The sequence below is a fragment of the Cupressus sempervirens genome, chromosome 8 (genome assembly GCF_028749045.1).
Source record: "Cupressus sempervirens isolate cs-2001-9-10 chromosome 8, ASM2874904v1, whole genome shotgun sequence".
NCBI lineage: Eukaryota > Viridiplantae > Streptophyta > Pinopsida > Cupressales > Cupressaceae > Cupressus > Cupressus sempervirens.
The window spans coordinates 32,969,439-32,995,409 of record NC_143125.1 but is presented as its reverse complement, the minus strand read 5'-3'; the positions used below and the strand labels follow the sequence as shown (position 1 = coordinate 32,995,409).

The following is a 25,971-nucleotide window of genomic DNA, read 5'->3' as shown; positions in this document are numbered from 1 at the left end:
AGCCAAAATCATTCCAACTAAGTCCAAATACAAAAAAAAAAAAAAATAGTAAAGAGAAACAAGCGTCCAATGGTGAAAACTTGGCAATTCAAGCACCTTGGATAGGTACCTTGGTGAAAACCTGGTAATTCAGGCGCCTTGTGTACTAAAGACTAATCCATTATCTATCACTATCCTATCCCTCATCCATTTACCCACCATCCCATAAGACACACTTGCTTGTTCCCTTGGTGTTCCAACCAAATATCTAAAATCTGATGAAGCTTGTAAATACCTCCTGTATAGCTTGTAAATCTTGTACCAAAGCTTGTATTATACCTTGTAAGTCTTGTACCATACCTTGTATATCCAAATCTTGTCCAAAGCTTGTACCATACTCCAAATTGTAGATAATCTTGTATCCTAGCTTGTATACTATCACATGCTCATATATAGCCATGCCCGCAAGGGACATGCATCCCCAGATAGAGCCATTGTTGGGACAAAAAATTGCATGCTTCATTTGTTAGTCCCATTTTAAAATTTTGAGAAATTAAGCCCTATAAACACTTTTAATGCCTATGTAACCGACTGTCCATTTGAGACCCCTAATGATGTTTAATGTTTGTAACACCCTTCATTCAGTGTGTCTAAGTGTTCCATGATGATAATCTATCACTCTGAATCATTTGGTGAAGTCCTATTTTGAGCATTTTACAAATCTGCATTTTACACCAAGTGTCAAACAACAACAAGAAGCCTTGTTTATGCCCTAATATCTTGCACCCAGAATTATGTCATGACTTGCCACTTTGGGAGTGTCTAGCATAATAGGAGAGAAGAACTCACTATTTTTCTCTCAACAACGCATTATTTTATAAGAATTTGGATCCTGAGTTTACAATGATTCTATATTAGTCTCAAAATCTCAGGTCCCTGCTAGAAATTGCCACAATTTCATGTGGTGCCCAAGAAAGTGTTTGTAGAGGAATGGACTAATGTTACTCGTAGAGTCTTGAACTTGGATGAGTAGCCAAATTGTTCAATTGAACAAAGTGTGACAGGCCAAAAGGTACTCGCATGCATTATAAGACCTTACTGAAGAGAAAGGAAAAATAAATTGCAACAGTCTACCCATCACCATCCACGGAGGAGAGGAAACCGCATTTTCTTCTATCCCACATTCTTTGTGCGTGGGTCATTTTAGTGGTTTAAATACCATTTTAAACAATATCACTTGTGTCCAAAGACAAGCATTTTTGGAAGCGCCATACCATGGAGGTGGGACCCGAATTGATGATGTCAATGTGACGTAAGCATAATTTTAATCAAACATGCACGTGAGCTGATGTGGCGCTCAGAATGGAGATTCGTTGAGATTGCGCCACGTGGCTACATCCGATGGCGTGCGCATCCCTGCAATATGAAGTTGCACGAAGTTTAAATAATGCGGGGAAGCACATTTCTGACATTTGGCAGCATGAGTCCCAAAAATGATGATGTGGTGGGAACTTGCAAGTTCAAGCAAGTTCACCAGATGCTACCACATGGCACGATTGTGCGGTTGGTGCTTCCCCGCAAAATGGAGTTGCGCGGTAGTTAAAAAATGCGGGGAAGCATATTTTTGACATGTGGCACTGGGTCCCTATGGCACTGACATGGCATTTGAGGAGCAGTGGTCAGCCAATTAGAGGCCACCACATGGTGAAAAGGCCTGGTCAGACTTAGTTGACCTGAATTTAAAGGCCAGGGCAAAATTAAAAAAATAAAATAATAATAATATTTTATTATTATTATTTTTGAATGCACGTCATTTAAAAAAAATCAAAAGTGGACCTTTTTATAAAGTTTGAACCTTAGCATTTTAATTTTTTTTGAAATTTAAAAATCAAATATGCAGATCTGAGCATTTCTAACAGAGGAGTGTTTTTCAAATGGAGATTCTGGGTGTTTTCGGAAGGCAAAGTATGCCTTATCATATACCGCCAGAATTGTGAGAATCTAAATTTTCCAATTCTGGGGTTTGTTTCTACACAAGATTTTATCAATTCATGATATAGCTCAATTTGTGTTTCCAAGGGCATTGGTAATAGAAAGGGAAAATTTGATTATTGAGCATCTAAGTTAGTTACAAGGTAATAATGAGATCAAATCAGATCAGATGGGTAAAAAAATGAAAGAGGCTTTCAGTTGATAAAGATTGATTTCCCAATGGAGAGATGTCAGCTATATAATGAATCCAGGAATTCTTTCTTTGATATATCTTTCTTTTCTTTCTCTGTTGTAGGTTGTTGGTTGGTTTTCTATTTCTAGTTCTTGGAGCTCTGCTCAGGCTGTAAAAGCCACACACCCAACATATCTTGTATGAATAGCATATGGATTTCATAGATAGTTCTGATACAATAGTGTGATCTTGTATCTTGTTTTATGCATTCCTAATGTACTTATTTCAAGGAGATAAATACAATGTGTAGAAGGTTTTGAATTTCAATATAATTCTGTCTCCTTTCTTGTTGAATTTGTAATTTTATATGTTCAAGAACAAAGAGCTTGAACCTATTTGCAATTGCTCGGTTGTATGTTTGAAGTTTTCTTGCCTTTGACTCAAGGAGTCATATAATTGCTTGTGGTTTCAGACAAGGTTGCAGATTCATTAAGAAGGATGTGTGAAAATATGGGGTTATATTGGATATTGTTGTCTAACTCATAAGGTGAACAAACTGAACATGAATGTCTCAACATATGCCATATGTTGATTGATGTTCAAGGATGCGTAATTCTGAAGTATAGGATTGCCCTAATGGATAAGGCACTGGTCATTTGTAGGATCATTAATTTTTTGTTGCATATTGGACATGCTGTCTTTTCTCAATATAAATTAGTCATTTTCCCTTCATGTTGAAGTGGACATAAAAGTTTAAAGCCTCACTCAGTTTATGAATAATATAGGTTTGCACCTAGCTATTGTAGAATCTATGTTGTTTCATAAGCCACTAGGAGATATAAGGGGTTTTCATCTACTTAATAGATTCAGTGTATGCTTTGATAACTGGTACCATATAAAGAATCTATAGGTCTACCCACCTAGGTTTTGTAGAGCCTGAAGAAGAAGAAGGGTCAAGCCTTATAATTGGCCTGGTGTCTGAATGGGCATGTTGAAAATGGGAGTTAGCTGCCCCTAGATGTGTTTTGTTCTCATCAGGGTAATTGAAAACCAGTAACGTTTTCAAACACCAACAGATTCTCTCCACATGTTTTACAATGTTGTTATCTTCTCCTATTTTCATCTAATCAAAATGACCTCTGAGACTTCCTACTTTAGCTCTTCTTACATTGTCATCTCCATCATAAATGTCTTTTAGTTTGGTCCACATTTCATGCACTATTTTATGGTCTTTTACTTCATCAAATTTAGCATAACTGAGAGTAGATCAATATCAATAATCATGATGTTATGATTCTTCTTTTCAACAATGTCTTCAACTGATAATGTTCTAGCAGGAGTCTTGCATTCAACATCAAGATATTTACAACCTGAATCAATGATAGTAGCCAAATGTAACCTCATAAATCCTTGCCATGCTACAAAATTTTCTATGTTCAATTTGGGAATCTCTCTTCTATAAGACATACTAATCTTTAGTTTAGGTCCTTGAAACCTTCTCTGCAAGCACCAAAATCTCTGATACCAATTATTGGAAATATAAGAGGAGTAACAAGAGGAGAGGGGTGAATTAGCTACTACAAAAATAAATCTTAGATCCCTTAGATGTCAATACAAAAATTAACTCTGAAAACTGAACATTGATGATGCTCATCAAACACACATAAAATGTTGTAACTCAGTAAACACTATAATTGCTCAGTAATTACATAGCATGAAAATCTTAATATGTTATTAGTGATTATCATTACTTTAACTTAGTTGCAAACATAGAAAATAAATAACATGAACACATTTGACACCAAGATTTAATGTGGAAACCCAATTTGGGAAAAACCACCAATTAGAACTAGTTACTATTTTTCACTCTTCTGAAGTGAGCCCTGTTAGGAGCCAACCTTGTTAAAGGTTACAAAACACAAGGATTTAATCACCTTGGTAGGAATGGCCTTGTTAGAGGTCTTTAGAAAATTCAATAGAACTTCCACCTTATTAGAGGATTTACAAATAGCTATTAAGCCAACTATGTTAAAAGATTTAGATCACTGCTACAATGGTTAGAGAGTAACAATGAGATGATCTAATTTCTGATACAACTAAATTTTTTATTATAGATCTCTATTTTGGCTTGTATAATTTATCCTTCTTGATCAAATATATATTTTCAGCTCCACAAGGATATTTTTCTTATCCTTCTAATTTACTTCCTCTCAACATCATCAAATCTTGTACACTCTATTTCATATATCTAATCCTCAACTTGAGCTTATACTTATATCTTTCATATTGTCAAGTTAGCTAGAATGCAACTCAGAATAATCAATATTCATTTTCATAGTTGGTTAGAACCATCAGATTAAATAATTAGACTCAATATGCCAAAATAAGAAAATCCTTTGTAGTTGACCTTGCTCGATAGACACTAACTTAGAAATGATTTTCCTGTGTTAACTAAGTAAACTCAATTAACACTGCATACTTGCACAGATCCTTTGGTAATCAAGTGAGCTTGATTAACACTGGTTCCATCCAACATTTCCTTCATTAATCAAGTGAGCTCGGTTAACACTCATCACCCACAAACTTTCCTTTGATATCCAAGTGAACTCAGTAGATATTGCCTTCTGAACTAAGAAAACTCTGGCATGCTTGGCAAACATAGAAAATTATCTTCACTACCCAAGTGAGATCAACATACACTAACTAATAATGATACGATATTTTGTGTACCATCAAAGACAATACACAATTAATCAATTATATTCAACACATGTACCTATAGAAAAATAAAATTCAAAACTCTGGATTATGTTTCTTCATGGTTTGTGGGTGTATTAGGGATTATATATTGATTGATTAACATTAAGATGTTTAGTGTATTTATAAAATCTGAGTTCAAAGTTGTTTTATTTTAGAATTGGGTCAAAACAATGAGATGCCATTATAGGATTAGAAACCTTCCACAAAATGGGCATTTCATAAAATATTTAGTATTTTTGTTAGGTATACCTATTAAATGTATTCAATTTAATTGTTCCATAAATGTTCTATTCAAATGCATTTTCTTTGTTGTGTGAAACATTGGGGATTTGGCATCCAAGATGAGTTGTATGTGACTTAGTTTTTAAAGTGATGTGGTATGATGTATTAAGTACCCATGTAGTATTTCTTTCAAATTATAAGGGAAATATCAACAAATTCTAGTAACATTATATAATCAAACTTCTAGGAGTTTGAATGATAGATCAAACAAGATTCTCTTGTAGCATTTTCATTCTTGAAAATGAGCTTTTTAGAGGTATATAATAGTAAAGAAACATAGAATTATTTTTAGGAAGAATCAAGAAAATCTCTATAGTAAAATCCCCTTTGTTACCTCTCTATCAAAATGATTAGCTAAAGCCTACCTTTCACCAAGCACTTGGCTCACAAGTTCAATGATGCATTCAAAATAATCACTTATCTTCTAGAAATTTTTTTCTCTTCATTCCAACAAAGATCTTTTATTTTCAAATAGGGGGTTTTAAGAAATTATTATTGCTAACCACTCACTCTATCAATCACAGGTTAATATTTATGTTATATACTTATATCATCCAAAATAAGACAATGTATCAAGACTATTAATTAGGCCTATCACTTTGCATGTGTTCTTATTTCTTAGTCGTAATAATGTTGACTTTTATTTACATAGTTTCTCTTCGTAAATATTTTCTCCTCTCCCCAACCTATCTTTATTTAGTTATAAAGTGTTCTAGACACTATAGTGGTCCACAATCTTTCCATTTTAGACCTTCTCCCCATAGTACCATATTACTATTGTAAAAATATATTATGAGAATATTTTATTATATTTTACTAAATTATTGTCCTTTTAAAGTCCCAAGACCAAATTAGTGAAAATTCTTTAAATTTGGAGTTTGTACAAACATGCTATTTTGTGTGCAGAATACCTTCTTCTCTTTAAAATGAATGTTAGGTAGGAGAAAATAAAGTAATTTAGCATCTTGCTTTGTAGCTTCTCAAAATTCTAGAGGAAAACTTCATATCTCTTTTTAGTTTCATCTTCAACAATCTTATTTTCATTTTTAACAGTAAAAAACCATTGATATGGAATTATAATTAATATTTAAAGGCCATGTCATCAAATATCATGCACAACTATAGACATTTTGGTCAACACATTTGAAATTGTTAGAAAACAAAAACTCCAACATGTTCATCATTAAATTGTTAGTAGTACATATTAAAGTCACAACTAATGCTACACATTTGTTCTTTAAGGTTTCTATCAAAGAACACATTTAAATTTTTTTTGTAGTATATACACAATTTAAATCAATTCATTTCATTGAATGAAATCCTTGAACTGATTATGGTGGTGGTGATTTATATATGTGTAGGTGGGGTATGCAGTCAATGGATCAACAACACCAGACCATCATTAATGTTGGATGAGGCTCAAGGATATGGACTACCCATGACCTATGGTTTGAGTCAATGGTGGTCCTGACTTGGTAGTTGAGATGGCTGTTGCACTGGCTACGACATCAATTGCACTCATGAATGATAGGGCCTACTCAAAGAAGCTAGTGATTGGATGGCTATAATACATAGGGATTCACATATAAGATTCATCCTTATCAACAAAAGATCATAATTTAATCCTTAAGTTGGCCCAAAAATGGTTTACATAATAGTTTGTGCTAATACAAACAACTATGTCAAAATTGTGTTACTCAACATTTGAAGTCCCTAGTGCTCAACACTAACTATGACTCTAATACTATTACTCAATATCTGAATGAATTGGTATGCACTACTTTCTCAGCACTTGAATCACTCGGTACATACTGTCTACTCAACACTTGAGTGACTTGGCATATGAGTGACTTGACACTCACTTTTTACTCAGCATGCTCTAACTTATATGTTGTGCTTAACATATGTTACTTGTTCAAATGAACTAAGTAAATGGCTTAAGTGTATAGACACTCACTTGTCAAAGCCAATTTGAGATTAACAGTCTCTCCCTTTGACATGAGTATCAAAAACACTTGCTCATACATTAATAATTTTATTCTTACAAGCATAACATAGATGTCTAATAAAATTCTATACAAAATTTCAAAATATCAAAATTTTGCAACATGACTTATACCTCAAAATTTCATAACTCCCCCTAAGTTATTTAATCTATTCTATACTATACTTTGTATCAAAATCTTTCTCCTGCTGAGTATATTTGTATCAACTGATACTCTTTCTCTATTCTTGTCTAAACTGATTTTTGTATTTTGTTGTTCTCTTACTTTTTTATTTCTTACCTCCCCCCCCTTGGGTATAGATATATAGATATCTCTTTGTTCTTCTTGATTGCTCCTCCATTGCTCTTACTCCCTCTTTTTTGACACTGATGTCAATGGCTTATACACCTACAGTGTATTTTTCCAAAAAGGATTTATGAACCTCAAGTATAATTTTAAGAGTAACATCCCAATTATCACAAGCTACCTCCAAAGACTTAATTTTCATGGCCAACTCAGTAGCAACATGGACTAAGCCACCTAATGTAGAAAAATTGGGGTATTTGTTCATAAGTGTTTCTACATAGCCTAGCTCCTTATGTAAAATCTCCATTTGAGGAGTCAATGTCAACTCAATGTTGATCAGTTTAGCCCTTATGTTGGCTTCATCTACTTCTAATGATGCTAACTGAATTTGAGATTTTAAGAGTTTCCTATAGTGTTTCTCACTTTGAGTTGGAGACTCGGGAAATTGTGCACCAAATGACTACATTCGGCTCTCCAAACTCAGGATGTGATTCCTTACCTCTTGTGTGAAGAGTGTAGGATTACATAGTTTGGTGTACAGAGAGAAAATTTTCTCTAGTACCTTCATCACATTCTTTATCTTGGTTGCTAGCTTTAGTGCAATACCACTAGATATCTTCTCATTTACCTTGTTTTGAAACTCTTTTTCAAACCATTTTAATAGTTTGACATTGGTATCTAGGTTTGTGTCACTAACTTTTTCCACTATGTTGGTCAATTGTTCAATGATGGGCTTTGTTTCCTCTAGAGTAGCAAACTGAATGCATCTAAGAAAATTTATTTCATATCAATCAAAGCTTGCTTCTTCTTATGCTCCCTTCTAAGTAGTTCTTCATTTTTCTTCTTCGTTAGGACCTCTTGTAGTATGCCCATCTGCTCAATAGTGATTGTTGTCAAATCAAATTTAGGCAATAAAATCTCTCCATCTAGGCTAACATCTCCATACATAATTACCTCTTCAATTTTAGATGAGCTAGGACTTGGAAATGAAAATTGTAATGGAGTTTCCTCTATGCTTAGACTCTAAAGAGCTTGACTAGAAGGAGTACTGGATTCTGGTAATATTACTAGTGCTTGGATTTCTAGTAGCTCCTTCAACTCAGGTGTCAAACTTGTCTCTTCAAACTTGTCCTTTTCTACCTCTTTGGTTTAAGTTACACCTTGTTCTTGTGCTAGAGGTGTAGGTGTATCTATTTGACCTATTTGGCTTTGAGTCCCATCATTTTTTGGTGTTTCCACCTTGTCTTCTCCAACTATCACAACCGTATCTTTTTTAGTTTCTTATTAATTTCTTGAGATTGGAGTGTCTTGCATGAGTGTACTGACAATGAAACTTGCTATCTTCTTCCTTTAATATACAACTATGGGTTGTGAAGGTTGTACAATTGTGATTTGAGGAGTGAGTATAGGCATTTCTTGTGTTTTCACTTTCTCCCCTATAGTTATAGTCTCTACCTTCTGAATTTCATCCACACTTTCCAATAGAGGGTTGTCACATAATTTGGCTTGGAAAGTGGAGTGGATAAGTATCCTTTTCAAATATTCCTTTGAAAGTGGATTGATGGTCCAAGTAGTAGCATTAGGAACATCCTTTACTTTGATAGTTTTAGTGTTTACACTTATCACCTATGGAGGGTTGGCACTCGACATTTGTGTATCTTGTACACTCTGTTATGTTTTTTGCTCTTCCTCAACTGGTGCTTGGTTACCAATATTCATATTAGTGCCTCCGTCAACTATGCCTTGTTCATTATCATCTTCTTCATCCTCTCTTACCTTGATAACTAGTTGGTCAACTTCTTTTGATGTTTACAGTCCATGTATTATCTTCGACATTTATTTGGACTTCTATACAACATCCTCTATATTGTTTTGCAATATGCTAAATGCCCTATACTTTTGTACAAATCTTAAAAAATATTTGTTAATGGCTTTAGACATTTTAGACTTACTAAGTTTTGGCATAACTTGAGCGAGGGTTTTCTCTCTAATTTGTCTCTTAGTGTCTAAACAATAACGTAATTTTTGCTCAACTCTATCATATAAAATTTTAGGTATGGAGTTAGAGAGTTCTAGAGGAGTCTTTTTAAATATAGCCATCATGGCATATAATGCCTCTTCTACTTGGTTCTTCTCAATATTTCCAAAATGATCAAACTCAATGTGAGAGAAACTTATTAAATCAACATTGTTTCTAACATTTGACTCACATAAATTGTATAGATCTGAGGAGGGACTATGACTCACCATTTGGAATTGGTTATTGTCATCTGATTCAGTCATCTCCTCATCAGATTTAGCTTGGGCAACATACTTCCTCCTTGGTCTCTTCTATGCTCTAGCTTCCTTCTCTTTAGGCTTGGCTACTTCTTTAGCCTTCTGTGTAGTGACTCTTGTACTCGTCCTTGTGGTAGGTATTGTAGGTTTGGGCTGATTAGGTTTTTTAACCTTCTTTGGTTTGCTCACTACTTGATTCTTTACCTTTCTTTTCTTCTTATCAGTAGTTATAGGTGCTTCACTAACTTTTTCTTCCTCAAAACCTTTTGTAGTTTCTACTTCCTCCTCTTGCTGATCTTCTCCCTGACCTTGTGTCAATGCTAATGGTGCTTGAGTCTATGTGTCCTCTTTTTCTTCATCATCATCTTCTTCTTCTTCCTTAGCTCCTTAAGAAAAATTTTCTTTCAATTTCTCCACCAATTTTTTCTTCTTTTTGATCACATAAGCAATCTTCAATTCCATAGTGATCTTTGATTTGGCCAAGTCATAATTACCAAATGCTTTGGCTTCCTTTTTTACTTCTTCTATTGTGATTGTTGCAGAGGTCTCATCAACATTGATTTCATAACCTAATGGCCTTAGCCATCTCACCCTAGGAATTACTACTTGTACATAAGTGAAATCAATATCAACTAGGAAGAAAGCATCATCAAAATGTTCCTCCACTAGTGAGACTAGTATCCTTAATCTCTTCTTCATTGATTGCTTAAAATCTTCAAAATAACTAGTCATCATTGACTCAAATTTATCACTTAAATGCTCAATAAATTGTCCTATTTGAACTGTAATTGATCTATTCACCTTCCATGTAACCTTACCAAATGTAGGAAATGTATTCTACACATAAAAGAAAATACATACCAGACTAGATCCAAATTTACTTTGTGCACTTTTGGTTTTCCTTATGGCTCCCAAATTCTCAATCAATTGTTACAACTACAACTTGGCAAGATCATAAGTATGATCCTTCTTCACAATTTTATATCCCATATCTACTATAATACAAGGTACACTATTTAATCTGCTAGACTGATAAAACGTGTGTGCTATTACACTCATTGCAAAAGCTATTAGGGGATATGTGATAGTATCAATGGTCATTCCCCTTTTATTCCATACAACTCTTGTCTTCTTTTCAATAATTTCCTTTGATTCACTTCTCATGGTCTTTGGCCTATTTAGGGTTGGATATCCTATTACCCTATGAACAGTCTTCTTTGTAATTTTTACTAGCCTATTTTCTAACCATACATAGCTATCATTAATTTTTCTTAAAAAAATCTTAATCCACTTTGGTTTGAAGATGTTGGGGAAATTTAGGGCATGAGTTAACCCTTTCTTCTTGATAATCTTAAATTCTTCCTTTAACACTCCATTTTCACATAGTTTCCCATATATTTCTTTGATTTCCATGTCTCCTATGCTTCCAATCTTGCATGAGTAACAATTCCTAACATCTTGAATCATCAAGACTTGCAGTGGTATCATAGACAATGCACTAGAGGTATCTTGCTTATAGCCTTGAAAATGGGTTGATTGATTTTATTGCTAATAAATTGAACATTTAAAACCTCTTTTCCCTCTACATCTTTTTCTTTAGAAGAACTAGATGTCATTTCATGTATCTAGGGTTTGTGAATTTCAAATTGCATAGCTCGACACATGGTAAATACCTTATAAATCCTCATGAAATGGTGTCAAACAACCATTTAAATCTCTTGCGAATTCTCAAATCAAATTCTCCATATTGCCTTTAGCTCTTTGTGTTCTTCTTTAAATCTGAATGATATCAAATGAATAAGAAATTGATCAAATAGCCCTTTAAACACTGCATTTAATGCTAAGTTCTTACACAACTATAAGCTCGACATCAATTAAATTTTTGGCTCACTCAACATCTAAATATATTTCCATACACTCAAAAACCACTTCAAGCTTGGCATTAATGAAAAAAAAATTCTAGCTCAACATCCACTACAATTTTACTCGACAACCATATGAAACTTTTTCATGCACGACAGTAACATGAAAAAATGACAAAACTTAAAGATTTTTCCTTGATTTCTAACAACACTTTGCATCTTTATTCATGTATATGTAATATTTTTAAAACTAAATCCTTGGAATTGATGTATGGTATATCTTTTAAATATTAGTCCCACATACCTCCTGATTGCTTAATTTGATGAGGTGTGATCACCTGACCCATTGGGTAAAGTGATCCCATGTACACTTGATGTGCTACAATCATCCTTTCTCTTCCATGTATTGTTCATCTCATCTCTAAAATTTTCAATATCTACCTTGCCTTTTCCTTTTTTGAACTCACAACTTGGTGTTTTTGACCTTGTTGGACAATATCTATTGATATGGTGAGTCTTCAAATAGCTAAAACATGTGGTTTGACTCAACCACCTATTGTAATCACTTTTAAAATGTGTTCTAATAAAATTGTTAGGAATATGTCTATACTCTTAATAGTAGTGACAACTATACCTTGTATTATAATCTCAATTATGAGAGTTTTCATTATTCTTTACCTTTGTCTACTTGTTTGATGACTAGTTGGATTTGGATCTGCACTCAAAGGCTTTACATCTATACTTTTGATAGTTATAACAATATCCTTCAAATATTTGAGTGTGCATGGTCTTTGTTCTACATTCATGTGGCTGATGACCTTTTTTGTTGCACTCATAGTAGTGACCCATGTTATTCTTCTTAACATTTTGACTTACACTCTTGTTCCTACAAACATTAGTAGTATGTCCTATATTATGACAAGTAGATTTGGAGTTCTTACCTTTGTTACTTCTTTCTTCAACACTTTTGGATGATTCTCTTTCTTTAGTGCTAGTGTATCCCAGTCTAGATGTATCATTGTTAGATCTAGGAGATTTCATCAAATTTTCAAAGTACTTGATGGCTTCACTAGGTTTATTGAAGCTGTTAACAAACTCCTTTTCCCTTTTTAGATCATTGTTCAACTATTCATTCTACAACTTCAGTGTTGTGATCTCAATATCCTTGGCAATCAGTTCATGATTTGCCATCATCATTTGACCCAAAGTTTCTAATTGCATGTTAGTAATCCTAGTTACCTCTGATGATCTCTCTTCTAGTCTACTAGTCAAAACTATTTTGTCATCTTCAATCATGAATTTATCTTCTATAGATTTCTTTTTCTATTCGGTCACCTCACATAGTAATATGGCTTGTGATTCTTGCTTTATCTTAAGATTTCTGATATCTTCAACTAGGGTTTTGTTCTTTTCCATTAGGTCTGCAACTACTACATCAAATTCATTGGAGTCTCTATTTGAAAATAGCTTAGTAGTGTCCATCTCTTGGTATTGTGTGTCATTCTCCTCAATAGAAATTTCCTTCCTTCTTCTTAATGATTTCTTTAGATCTTCTCTTGCTTAATTCAAGTAATGTAGAATGAGTTTTATTTCAATCTCCTAGTTCTCAACAAATTTTTCCAACTTATAGACTTCCATTTCTAAGATCTTTCCTCAAAGTTGCAAAGCTTTACTTTCAAAGAACTAGGCTTTGATACCAATTGTTGGAATTAAAATAGGAAAGGTAAACTCTGAGTGGGTTGGGGGGTGGGTGGGGGGGTGAACTGGTCAATTGAAATACCATGTAAAGAATATACATCTAAAGTATGTAAACAAGTAAGCATTCACACATATATGACACAAGATATGATTACCCAGAAACCCTCCAATGAAAAGGTGAAATTGGGGTGGGGATGACACCCAAAAAACTTCACTATTGTAGTAATAAAGTATATCTAATGAAGGTTACAATATTTAATCACGAAGCATGATCTACCCTGTGAAAGGTCTGCCTTGTTAAAAGCTTACAAAGACTATCAGGTCTTACCCTATTAAAGAATTTCAACACCCTATTAGAGGTGTACCTGATTAAAGGACTTCAACTCACAATTAAGTAAGTGCCTTGTTAGAGGATTTCAATGCAGCCTATTAGTACTACTCTATTAAGAGATTTGACTGATTCACTCGTTAGAATGTCTCAAAAATGATCCTACAATTAGCACTCTCTTGCTTGATGTTAGATCACCTCTACTAATGTGTACTTAATCCTTCTTGATCAAATATCTCTCTATTATTCATTACTTCCTTCCTTTGTTCTCCTTTAACTGCTTCTTCAATGTACTTCAAATTATAATATCTTGGTCATCATGAATGTCCTATTTGTGCATGAAAACTATCATTCACTTTTCTTCTCTAGAGATAAAAAATTTAGGGTTTTATCCTCCTTAAGAAGACCTAGGTGACTTAAGATTAGGTATGAATCAATGATTGTGATTCATTCATAGTGCCACTTAAACCTTCCCTTTATCTAATTGGATGGATGTAATACATAGGGATTCACATATAAGATTCATCCTTATCAATAAAAGATCATAATTCAATCCTTAAGTTGGCCCAAAAATGGTTTACATAGTAGTTTGTGTCAATAAAAAAAACTATGTCAAAATTGTGTTACTCGACATCTAAAGTCCCTAGCAGTCGGCACTAACTATGACTTCAATACTATCACTCAACATTTGAATGACTCGACATGCACTTCTTACTTGATACTTGAATCACTCGACACATACTATCTTCTTGGCACTTGAGTGACTTGACACTCATTGTTTACTTGAGATGCTCTAACTTATATGTTGTGCTTGGCATATGTTACTTGTTTGACATGAACTAAGTAAATGACTTAAGTGTATAGACACTTGTCAAAACCAATCTGAGATTAACAAGGTTATGGTTTAGAATTTTGTTAAGTTTAGCATTTTCATGATGGTTAAGCTTAGGATTATTATAATGTTTATGATTAATGTATGGATAATGATTATGATTAGGGTTTATCTAGGGTTATGGTTATGGTTAGAATAATGATTAGGTTTAGGATGTTTATTATGGTGATATTGTTTGAAGGCTATACAATAGATGGGGTTAGGGTTAAGATAAATATTGGAGTTTAGAGATAGAATTATGATTTGAATTATAGTTCTTATTATAGTTAATCCTAAATTGTATCCCCTTATCCAAATTATAAGTCTAGATCATAAGCCTAATACTTGAACCCTAACCTTAACCATAATAATAATGTTGATATGAAGTAACTCCAATCCTAACCATAATACTTGAATCTGTAATATTTTCTTTATTAATTTAAGTCTTAACTCATCATATAACAATTGTTATGAGCTACTTATACAACTTTTCTTTCTTGCTAATCTCTACATTGAAATGTGTTATATTAATTGCATCTTCTAATTATGATTGCTATCTTTTTCATATTTGAAAATTTTATATTATACTAATCACATATTTTCTAATTAATACTAGATGATTATTTTTCTTCCACCTATGAACTATGCTTTTCATCCAAACTTTATTATCAATTGCACGAGTCAAGGAGTCTAGGCTACATTTAGGAGTTTTAGTGATTAATAAAATATGTTTTCCTAACATTATAGTTAGGCTTTTATAATTAGGCTTGGTACTTAGGATAATTATTTAAAATGGGATTTAGTGTTCAATATTATAGATTTAAATTAACTATTTAGGATCAAGGTTTTGCATTTAAGATTGAGGGTTAGTTTATAATAGGTGTTTACATCATTATTAGTATTATGATTAGGTTTATTGTTTTTGTATTAAGGCTAGGATTTAGATTAATGTTTAAGATGTTAGGGTTAGGGTACCACTTAGAATTTGGGTTAGGAGAATATTGTACATTGTGGCTGGTATAGTATTTAATTTTTTAGGGTCTTCATGTTATACTACAAGGACTACTATGCAAAATCTATACCACAGAGTAGAGAAGAGTTCAGATAGACCTCATAGTATATTTGTTTTAGTTTCATTTATTTTCTATGATTAGCAAAATTAAATAATCTAATAGATATAATATTTATTTAACAATAATAAGTAGAGAAACTTCATTACACTTGTTTTTTTTCTTTTTATCCATATTTTTGAGTAGATGCTAAAATAGTTTGATTTCCATAATCACAGTTGTATTCTAATTAGTTTAGGTCATGTTTCATCATAAATCAATTTTCTAGATACCTCCTTTCTAATGATGCAAAATGGTTATAGTATTTGTTTTTTTAAATTTGGCAATTATCACAAGCCATGCCACTAATTTTTCATTGCGGAGACTAAACATTAAAGCTCATATTAATGAATGCAAATTCTTTTAACATACCTTTGACACATTTAATTTTCTCTTTAAATATGAGATTAAAATCATTTTTCTTGGGTTTTAATGCTTGTTGATTTAATGTTCTCACAATATTGAGGACTTCTTTCATCTCATGTTCAAATATTATTATTATTTTCTAGAGTAAACATTAGAGGTTATAGAGCAAGATACTACGGAGGTGAATTCAGAACAGAGCAAGTTTGAAAATGAGGACACTCATCTCGAGTCTGGGGGAGGTGACAAAGAGAAACAAAATAATGATTTAGCCATTTTGAGTGAGGAGGAAAACATGGGGAAAGATTCCACTCCTTTGAAGAAGACTGAGGGACATGATAAGGTGGGATAGAGCCACCATACTCAAGAGGAGCTTGGTGAGATGGAACCGTTGGATGGGGGGATTCATATTGATAAAGATGGCCCTGTTCCACACACCATTATTGATGATGCGGGTGACTCCCCAAAGAGGGAAACCAGTCTTTCCTTCCTCCACTCTACTAAACAAAAAGCTGACTCTTTCCTTTAGGTTGACTCCTAGTTATATAATGAAATAATGGGGCTGAAGAAGAAAGTGGATACATTGCAACATAACTAGGAGGCTGACCGAGTTATTATTCAACACATGGAGGTGCAAATGGGAGATATCCCAAAAAAACTAAAGGACTATGAGCAGAATCTTAGACTGCTCATCAGGGAAAGTGGAACAAAAATGGAGCAAGTTACCTCAAGCATCTGTGCAGTTGTGGCAACTTTGAGTAAAAGAGTTAATGAAGGAACCATATCTTCGGAGGGCCCAAGCAAGAGGACAAGATAGAGTTTGAGGAAAAAAGATTTGATTGATGCTACTTTTTTGGTTGCTAAATCCATCCAGGATATGGCTAAGATTGGTAAGGAGGTTGTGAAGATGATTACGAAATCACAATAGTTTCCTAGGTCTTCTTTTTTGGTCGGGTTCCTATGCAGGTCCTATTTGCTGGCTGGTTCTTCTGGTTCCTGTGTTTGGTCCTAGTTTTTGGATTTTAGTTTTTTATATATACTGTCAGTTCCAGGTCCTTGTAAAACCTGGGTTTATTTTCTAGACTTTAATAGTGGTTTTAGGTCCCTGTAAAACCTAATTTTGATGCTACTTTTTAGTAGGTTTATGGACTCTTTCCTTTTGGTTAGCATGTTTTTTCCTTTTTGAGGATGTAAAAGGGTTTTAGTGTCCCTTCAAAACTTAATTTTTACTGTAATCTAAAACATTAGAGGTTATAGTTAATATTTTATGAATTTTCATGGTGATAGATGTGCAAAAACTACATCTAATTCATGTTCTTATAAAATTGGAATATATATATATATATATATATATATATATATATATATATATATATATATATATATATATATATATATATATATATATATATATATATATATATATATATATATATATATATATATATATATATATATATATATATATATTTCCCCATAATATGTTATAAAAAATAGGAGTGTTATATCTAGGTAATTGTTTCATATGAATATTTGTAAGGATTGATAAAAAGTGGCTAGAGTGCTTTATTTATTTGGTAAATAAGAAAGTATGAGATTATCTCATATTTAAATGTGTGATGAAAGGAGATTATCTATTAAAATATAGTATGCATTAAAAAATTTGTGCAACTTTGAACCACAAAAGTGATTCATCTTTCCTTTTTCTATTTTCTATTAAATATATATAAATAATTTTAGATGTACTTATAATAGTTTCTTTAAAGTTTTCAAATTAGCATTTACAAATGACACTTCCTATGAAATCTAAAAGCTAATTGACATTTTATAATTCTAATTTTTTCCTTAAAACATTATTCAAATTTGTTTAGATCGAACTTCGTAGTATATGACTTTTGAATTGGATACTATTAAAAGAGAATTCATCGTTCTTAAAGATGAACAACCAATTTAACGTTAATTGGATATTCATAAGAGTGAAAGGTATCTCATGATCCATTATTGATTTGGCTAGAACTCAATTGACAATAAGAAAAAATACCTTCCCACTTAGATTACATTACAACATCCCATTTAATGTAAAACAAGAGCACTGAGTGAACGTTAATTAAATCCTTCATGTACTAATCAAGTTTGTGTGTTTGGTGGGTGTAGTGAGTGTTTTGCAAGAGACAAATAATATTTCTTAGAGTGGAATTTCTGGCCTTTGAGATGGGATTTCAAATCGTTCTATCAATGCGAGCTTTCCTGAGGGGGGTTTTCTTTCTCCTTGTTTTTCACAACATCATTTAAATTTGTCTGATCATGAGAAATATTGGTATACTATGATCAATGTAAGGATTATTCATGTTGAGTTATGATCATTCACTTGTCATGAAAAAATATCAGTATTTGTGATCATGTATCAATGATTCATAAAGTCCTAACCATTCACCCATAGTGAAAAAATATTGGTATTTTGTAATCAATATATCTAACATTCATATTAGTTTTAAGCATTTAGTCACTATTAAAAGCGATTAGTATGCTAAGTTTAAAATGTAGATGATTCAAGCAAATTATGTTCACTCACCATGAAAAATAATTTGATATATTATAATCAAAGTATCAATTATTTATGTGAGTTCTAATTATTATATTGACCATTTACATTAAGTGAATAGTTATATGCGACTCTTTCATCCCTCCACTGCCTTTGAATTCACCAAAATAACTTTTTGAACCTTAGATTATTCTTAAACCTTCTATTCTTAACTTTCTAAATCTTCTATTCTATTCCTTTTTCTAATGAGACTGATATTTGTAAATGCATTGTTGATAGCTTTGACATACCTAAAATTGACATATCTATTTTTCAATGAACAATTGAATGTATTATACTTGAAATTAATGTATCAATTTTATATTGAAGATATAATCATTTGGATTATGTAATGAATGTCATATGTTTACATTTCATTATTTTTATATTTCAGAAGGGTCTAGTGGGATTGTACTATGATGTAGGGGATCATATCAAGTTTGGTTTCCTTAGAGCATTCACAATCACCATGTTGAGCCAGAGTGTGATCAAGTACCAAATTAAGTATGAAGGTATTGGAGAGCTCAACCACATAAGAGAATTGATCAAGAGAGGAAAAAACTACATGTTGAAGACCTTCAATGCATTAATTTCCAAAAACATAGATGTCATCTATTCACAGGTCATTCTCTTTCCCTTCCCTTTATACCATCCAATCACATTGACTACTTTTTGTCTCATTTACACATGATTAATATCAATTCAATTAATTGCATAAGACCATTCCAACTGAGCTCTTTCCTTTGGAACCATTCAATCCAATCACATATTATGATGGTTGCTCAACCATTCAGTTCTAACATTAATTTGTATTTGGAAAATTGTACATTATCCCTTAAATCTATTGTCTAGGAATTTTTAATATTAAAATATTGTTAAATTTTTGAACTCCTTTTTTAACTAAAAGAACTATACGTGTTGTATCACATGACTCCAAATGTCATTATGCATATTTTATTTTATTTATTATATATGTTATTTGTATGATAATACACATGGAATGTTTTTGTGAGCCTTTCTATTATTTTTTGTGAACCACATTAAAACAACATTAATCAGTTTATATGATGACATTAGCATGCATTTAATCTAAAGCAATCCATAGTAGATAAATCCTTATTAGGTAAGTAAACTATCAGAATGATTTTGATATTACTACCTTTAAAATGAGCATTCCATCTATTTATGACATCAACATAGATGATTGTATTACTTTTTCATACCTGGTCACATTATGTGAGGATATCTTGATTTTAAGTTGTGTATCAGAGTGAGTCTATTTATTCACATGCATGTGCCGTAATAGTTTCTAGGTTACTATTTACTTGTTCAGAACTACACAAAAAGAAAGAATGCAGATCATATAGACACAACTAAATACTAGTATACAATTGTTATGGTTTCATAATACACGCCCCATTTTGACTTGAAATGGGGACCCCCTACTTTATTTTTTATGCTTCCCAGAACCCTAGTATGGGGTCTAAGTCTTGTTCAAGGTTTCATTTAGTATTTCAAGTTAGATTTGGGTCCTAGTTCGAAAACCCAGAGTCCAAATCTCATTTTCAGAGGGAAAAGGTCATTATTGCAAAGAAAAAAGATAGCCCAGTGCACCTCTCCAAGTGTGCTAGTGCACCAAAGCACTAGGAAAAAAAGAATCACCCTTGGTGATGTACAATTGCATAGCTACATAGCACCAAGGGTGTGCTTTGTACGTAGGTCTATAAAACCCAGGGGGCACTCACCCCCTATCACTTTATTCTCACTCCAAGTTTTTTCACCACATTTTTGCAGCTCAACAGGTGTGCTCCTGCACTCCTTGCATCTCCCCCACCTACACACTAAAGTAAACATAAACATCAAAACATCCAAAGGTGTGCATTAGTGCACCTACCAAGGTGTGCTGCTACACACCTTTTTTTATCGAAACACTTAAAACTTAAACAAAAAACATACATTTGGGGTGTGTAGTAGTGCACCTAATTAGGTGTGCTATTGCACACCCTTAAAAACTTAAAACCTTTTATGTCAAAATGATCATAAGGTGCACATTAACACAACCCATGAGGTGCACTACTGCACACCCCATACTTAAGACTCTTGCTAAGTATAATGGCACACTAGGCACACTTGTTAGGTGTGCCATTCTTTTGAAAATGAAGGTTAAACTTAAGTTTTTAGGTGTTTTCAAACAATTACCTATTATTAGGGTTTTTTTGGGTCAACTCTAGAGTGTGATTAATAAATTTTTCATAAACTATAAACTAATGGACACATTCTTTTTATCTAGATTCAATGGCTTCTTCATCATCCTCCCTTGCAACAAAGATGACACCAAAACCCATAGTGTTTAGGTTTCAAGGTGTTCTGACCAAATCATGATTTTAGGATGATCATTTAGAGATCCATGATACTAAATTAGGTCACATTGATTTGGGTGCATTAATGGCACTATCCAATAAACCAACAAAAAGGTCTAATGATTTTTGTGTTGATCTGATCAAGACTTGTTAGTGTAGCATCATATCTAGTGTTAGTGCAATCTTTAGAGTTAATCATGACATTAACAGAGAATTATGTTCCTGAAGAAAGGGTTGTAAAGAGCATAACTAGGGAGATCATCCTGGATCTTTGACCCAAGAACATTGAGAAGGAGTTCCATCTCTTGAGGGTAGATCAATTCATCAGTTTAACCTATTAGCAAGTGGAGAGATGGTACAAGGAACATATTGATGAAGCTTCTGAGATCATCCAATCTTCATACCTCATTGAGAAGACTCCTCTAGGGTGGAAAGTAGGCAAAGTAGATATGAAACAAGGATATATGAAGGAAGATATTGGATATTCAATCATACTCTTGAGTAGAGTTATGGGTTTGTTGATAGCTGGACACCTGAACATTTGTATGGTGCATTTTATTGAGATGATCAAAACAATAGAGATGCCAATTGATTGGTCTTCTATTCTTAGTGAGAACTTGGGTGAGTAGCTAGTGGCAGTGAAGAATAACAAAAGTTTTTACATGACATCATACATGGTCTACTTATTAGCTGTAAGGGTGACAAATTATCTAGGGCTCTATAAGAAGGGTAGCATGCAGGATACAAATGCATGGCCCTACATTGTATATCCTTAGCTAGTAAAGAAGTGAATTTTAAAACAAAGCAAGGAATATAGGATTGCAAATGATGCTTTCATATTTACAATAATCTGGTTCATCGAAGGAGATTATGTGAAGAGGATGTTAGAAGAGGTAGCTACAAAGATTTTAGAGGTTGGAGCCTATTACATCCAATACCAAACATTCACATATTTGAGGGTAGTGGTCACAACTATCAATCCTAAGAAGCTCCCAAGATATCCAAGTGACATGCTTATACTGTTGTCTACATACAACAGAGTAAGGAGACAACACAAAGTAACATGGGCATGGCCTATTGCAATAGGGCTGCTCAGTATGGATTGGAGACAAGACATTCTGTCTTTTGAGTGTGAATGGGATCAATATCCCTTAGAAGAATATAATTCTCCATGGCCTTATTTTGATAAGATTGGAAGGGTAAAACATCTAGTTGGTAAGACATTTCAGCATGAGGATGTGATTGAGGATCACTGGATGAATGTAGTGGACGACTATGATATCCATATAAGGGATTATTGTAGAATGAATCTATATCTAGCAAAAAGGGCTTTAAAGATGAAGATCCCATTGAAGATTTTGCAACAAGATATATAAGATTTTCTCGGTTCATTATTTAATAGGGACAAGATTGGTGATAGACCTATTATGAATGTTGAGATTGACAAAGAAGAGAACTCATACATTAATCATAGGGTGAGGCATGCATCAAATTGACAAAGGATTAGATCAAGAGACCTTTAAAACTTGATCCAATTCCTCAAACAATAGTGTTTCATGCTCAAGCCCACCTAGCTAAAGGTTGAGGAGCTAAGGTCATAGTGCCTACATTTATAGCCTAGTCGGTAGTGAGACCTGAGACAATACATCAACTTGATAGACTAGTTGGGTATTATAGGGTTCAAAAAGGTAAAGGTAAAGGAAAGAGGAAGAGGAATTCTCCTCAAAAAATTGAGCCAAAAGAAGAAGTGACTCAGGAACCTCCACAATAGGGAGAATAAAATGTATAAGGGTTGGAGAATGTGGAAGCCACACAAGCTCAAGATGATCCTCAAGTGCCACCAACTAAACAAGGCCAAGGAGAAGCTAAGATAAAATACAAGAAGTACCTTTACAAGAAGTACAAGCCTTCCCCTCTCCACCTAAGAAGAGAAAAATCAAGACTCTGGTAAAGAGGAGACAAAGGGTCATTAGGAAAGTTATTCATTTCCTATTAGTCCCTGAGCCTATTCTAGAAGAAGTAGTAGAAGAAGATGATGAGGATGAAGAGGACAATATACCTTTGAACTGAAGGACTTGTCTCACCAGAGCTATAGAGTTAGAAAGGAGAAAAAGCTCCACAATCACACTGCCATCTATCCTTGAGCAACCCATTTAGAATACAACATCAAAATATAAAATGTAATAGTGGATAGGTGAGCAGGATGTGGAGGGAACTAATGTCTTTTAGATGTTAGATTTTGATTTCATGCCCATGAGTACTGAATTGGTTAGGGAAGATAAGAGATACTCCAACTAATCAACCTCAATAGGAGGATTTGAGTTAGTTACCACCCAAGCCACAAGGACTTGAGGTAGCTCCATCATCCCTAGTGTAAGTCACATTTTATGTAGACAAGGGATCAACTACCCCTCTACCTCCAAGTATTGAAGAAGAGCATATTCAGACAGGGCAAGAGGAAGAGCCACAACAAGAATCTATAGAGGAAGTGTCTGAAGAAGGGTAGATAAGTGAATAGCCTTAACAAACTTCTCAAGACACTGATGTAAGGAATGTGGACTCTAAAAACATAGAGACTCCAAATACATATCTCATACAAAAGGAGAGGACTCTAGAAAGGGGAGATAAGGGAAAGGGCATAGCATAGTAGACTCCTTCATCCTCAAAAGGAAAATATCCATTGGAGCATATCCCAAGGTGGCTGAGGAAAGAAGTAATAAGAAATAAGAAGAAATAATTCACCACAGAGGAGGAGGATAGGATAGAATTTATTGAAGTCCTAAGGAAGCTTAAATCACCTCCAAAGAATGCACGGGCATTAGCCTTTGTCATGAGTGATCATAACCAAGACCTATTTTCTCATGTAGCTATCCCTCCTCCACATTCAAAAATTGGAGAATTGACTACATGGGATTATCAAATTAGCAAGATTATGCTTGGGAAACCTACCTTGGATACTACTAAGCTAATGGTTACAACATGAATAAAAGAAGTATTCATAACCTTAGAATAGGATGGGGCAGAGTTGATAACACTTTAGCAACAAAATAAAATCCCAAAAGGATATCTAAGAAAAGTTTTTGGTCCCCTATATCCTACAAACCTTGAGGAAATGTTGAATGTAGCACTCAAGAGAAGATATAGGGGTACAAGCCAATTGGATCCATTTTTTAGCATTTGTTAGCAGTGGAGAGAAATTTTTGAGGAAAAAGGTGTACAAATCATTTAGGGAAATTTGAAGCTATTACACATCATGCAGGAGAATGTGGATAGGCTAGTAGAAATTTTGAATCAAGATTTTGGTCTCATGGATGAGATACATACCTAGGCAAAGGATTTGCAGGAATTATAGTCAATCAAAGGACAGAGGTATCGAATGTTGATGGATATTTATACAGCTAATGCATTAGAAAATATTGATGATTGGATTGAAAATATTGTGGATGGTAATAAAGTAATGGAGACATTACATGCAAAGATTCACAAGCTCAAGGATCAAGCCCAAGAGAAAATTTTGGAAGCTGATAAGCATTATAGTGATGCATATTTGGATATTTTTGAGGACAATGCATGAGAGAAGTTAATACTAGTAGAGGTAGTAGTTGAGAAATTTTGGAAAATATTTGAGAAATTTTCTAATGATGATGACATTAGGCAAGCATTTAGAACAAAGGAGGCATTGTTAGATCTAGATGTGAAATTAGGATATTTTGTAGAGGCTCATATTGAGGTTGGCAACTACAGGTAGAAGATGAAAGACAAATATGAAGCCTTAGATTTTCCAGATGCAACTCAAGTCACTGAGATCATCAAGAAATTCAAGGGAAAATACCTAGACATAGCTCTAGCATAAAGGGGAACAAAACCTAGAAGCTAGAATTTCAATTTTGACACTTTTTCGAAATTTTGTAATTTTTTGGAAGCTAAATTTTGCAATTTTTTGGAACGTGCTTCTGAGATACACTGCTGCATTGGTGTGCTAGGTGCACAGGTACAATTTTTTAGTAGCATTCTAGAATATTTTGAGGAATTAAAAGGTGCACTGATAGTTAACTATAAGCTCTAAATTTAGAGCTTTCCATGCATCAAAAATATATTTTTACAACAATTTAACTCCTACAAACACCTAGTGAAGAAGGAGCTCCTATTTTTGGCACTTCTAGACACTTCTACATCAACTGAAGGCTTTCTCTTTCATATTTTCTCATGCTTTCTTTATTTTATGACATGTAAAGGATCATGCATCCAATTAATGATATAAATATGGATGGAGTCCTACTTAGCACTATTTAGATAGTTAGTTTGTACATAAATAGATTTTCTTTATAGTTTAGAAGCATATGACTACACAAAGATATCTCTCACTCTCAACACAAATTGAGGAGAAGATTTCTTATAAATTTGGGAATGTAATATGTATTCAAGGCCACCATAATTTTGATGTGATAATGTATGCTATTGGTGCTTGCATTTGGAGTGTAGTGATTCTTGCCTAATTGTGTTATATTTTGTGAATGTATGTTCATGGAATGTAATTGAGCCAATAGTTCTATTGCATTTTTTTTGATTTGGTGATCTTTTCATTTTGGTTTTTGCTACAGGTCTACAAATTCCACTAATGTAATTAGTTTGAGAAGAAATTACCATTTTGTTCCTGCATGGCTTTTCGTCTGGCATGTGCACTTTCTATGGCCTTGTGATTTGATAAAAGTGAAACATCTTATGGTTACTAAATTCCCATTGACGATTGCATTAGTGGAATTAAGGAATCACTGCTCCTATTTTCATTGGTTACCTATTGATCTTTTCAAAGGCTTAACTCACAGACGTGTTGTTTCTATGGCTTATGTCCATTAGGATTTTACTTTCCATGTTATTTGGTTAAATTTCTTGTCACCTTTCCTTTGTTATTTTCTTTACTAACCCCTTGGTTAAATTAGGAATTCATATAGTTGCATTGTTAAATTGTATTCATTTAAAAAAATAGAAAATACAAAAAATATATTCCTTTTTGTGTGGTTATTCTTTTGAAGCAAGAAGAAAATT

The 25,971-nt window shown here is 33.4% G+C and overlaps 1 pseudogene; it reads left to right on the top strand.

Moving 5' to 3' along the window:
* Nucleotides 1-1,426: 1,426 nt before the first annotated feature.
* The window catches only part of LOC149541443 (endoglucanase 25-like), a 44,970-nt pseudogene continuing 20,425 nt past the window's right edge, over nt 1,427-25,971 (top strand).